The sequence below is a fragment of the Mirounga angustirostris genome, unplaced genomic scaffold (assembly GCF_029215605.1).
Source record: "Mirounga angustirostris isolate CCGP_5_RB_7025 unplaced genomic scaffold, mMirAng1.0.hap1 SCAF_1, whole genome shotgun sequence".
NCBI lineage: Eukaryota > Metazoa > Chordata > Mammalia > Carnivora > Phocidae > Mirounga > Mirounga angustirostris.
In genome coordinates, this window is record NW_026991709.1 from 26,520,215 (window position 1) to 26,522,667 (window position 2,453).

General features: G+C 37.8%; 1 pseudogene; it reads right to left on the reverse strand.

Annotated features, from left to right (window-relative positions):
• Nucleotides 1–1,439: 1,439 nt before the first annotated feature.
• Nucleotides 1,440–2,245, reverse strand: LOC123834551 (growth hormone-inducible transmembrane protein-like; annotated as a pseudogene).
• Between the last annotated feature and the right edge of the window lie 208 nt (nt 2,246–2,453).

The following is a 2,453-nucleotide window of genomic DNA, read 5'->3' on the forward strand; positions in this document are numbered from 1 at the left end:
CCAAGTCAGTTTCTTGATGAATCCCATGGTCCATATATCTACTCTGAGCATACTTCCCTAGCCACTGAATGTATATTTTGTGACAAGCAGAACTCGCAAATTCATTTCCTGAGCTGTGAAATAAGAGGCCATTATTGTAGGAAGCCTCATGGGATGCCCCTTGATCTGCTTCCTTATTCCCAGCAAAAACAGAAATTCAGAAGCAACAGTGCAACCCCAAGGAGCTGCCCAGCTTAGTGCCACCATGAAAGATTTAAAGGACTGTGGAGAGAGGAGTTGGTAACATCATACCCCTATTTACTTTGCCTCTGTGGCTTCTGTAAACACAAATTGATCATGACAGATTATGATGCAATAAATAAAGTTAAACGATACTCCACTCTCAGTTCTTTTGTTGGATATGGTATCTTTATTAGAAAATATAAACACAATCTAATAGTGTATGCAGGAGAGAAGGAGAATTCTGCTAGGGGAAATTCTAATGAAGTATTTGCCTGTTACATTTTTGATTGATATAATTCATGAAGAAAGATTAGCTTTGCCTTCTTTTCTTAGTGCTTAGTCTGAGAGGGAATGCAAGAAACCAAGTCTTAGGAGAAAAACTGCTTTCATAATCTCAAGTGTAAGCCACAAACAGGCTTTCCTGATGAAACCTTAAAAGCTTGAAGAGGTAAGACAACATGTATTCTATTAGACATTTCAATAAATATGCAAAAAATCAGCAATGATGAACATAGTATTTGAATACTTAAAAATGCAATTATTTTCATGCTTTGAGTATTTTGTCCTGACAAGAGTTTTAAGAATATTTTGTTCTAGAAGATTCAGAAGTAAAACTTACACACCAGTACACACACACACACTATCTATGTGTGTGTTATATATCAGGAATTCTCTGTATGATTAACATTCTGTACAGTCCTAACAGTGTCAAACAATGAGAAGCCAAACATGATCACATCAGTGACCTGTGTTGCAAAGATAGCACAGAGAAAGAATGGTGGGAGAATGAATCACTGTTGTCTTTGTTTTATGCTCAATGCTTTTGATAAGTTCAGCAGATGATTATAAAAACAGAATGACCTGTTTGTTTCCAAATAGCCAGACCCTTCATACTGGCTCACCACCAATGACAGTATTGTGCTAAGTGCTAAGTATTCAAAGAAAGACTGCAAGTAACCTTTACTTCTCTCTGGTCCCCTTACCAAACCTCTACTTCACTTATGACATTACTTGTTAATATTTTGCATTCAAAAATATACAGGTAAACACAAGTTTGCTAATTTTTGCTTAACCAAGTAAATTTTAAAATAGATAAAATAATTCTCTCTCACAGCACTAACCTTAGTTTTCATCTTCATTATAGCATTTTAGAATTACTCAAACGTGAAAATTGGAAATGTGTGTCCTTATTTGGAAAAGTCAAAAGCTGAGTCACTTCACTTTTTCCTATTGCTTCCAGTTGCTAGAATACTGGAAACTCACATAAATATATTTAATGTATCCATGTAGACTCCCAGGACTGAAGTGATGGGATCATATTTTTGAACTCTATATATTGGTACTATTTCTGCATGCTTGATTACTTTCTGCATGTTATTTAGAAGGAACACACTGAAAAGACCTAATCCACCATAAATTTCCAGAGTACAGAGTGGCACCAGCCACAGTGGTAGGTGGAAGAAACATAGATCCTAGTGAGGATATAAAGATGAGACCCAGGCCCACTCCCAGAGATGGTCCCATGTTCAGAAATTTCCCACTGAGTGCACACGTGGCCATAGTGGAGGGACCTCTTCCAGTGCCCGCTGTGTACTATGCAGCTCTGATGAGAAGAGCCTCCCCCCACCCCATCACCAATATCGTGAGAGGAGCCAGTATGGCACCATTCACACTAGAATATAGGAACTAAGCAAGTTGCTTTGGGTCTTGGGCTCTGGTCATATAATACTGATTGTACTAGCATTCCAGCTCCAATTATGGCTGCAAATGTTGTACCAGTTGTCATCCAAGAGCCTCTCATAATGAAGTTCATGAGAAGAGTTCTGTTCACTTCCAGGGTGGACAAAGTCTCCTCTTTCCAGGAGTGACAGTTATGTCCTTTTGGTTCTATTGTCAATAAAAATCCTAGCACTAATGGAGAGCGAGTGTAGAGATTCTGCAGAGACCTGTGGAATTGTACCTTACTGATATGGGAAGCTTTTGAAACAGGATGGCATAGGAAGGACTGAAGGCAACAGGCCATGTTAACAGGCTATTTTGTGCAATTATTTGCTGAATAATGTCCATAATTATAAAGAATATATAGAAGTATGTGATAAAGTAGCTAACTTTGGTGTATATATCAACCAGAAATATTTAGCCTGTCTACTGTCCTGTGATTTATGTTTTCTCAATAAGACAATAGAAAATGGGAAGGGGAAAAGTCATATCGCCTCAAACATAATACTTCT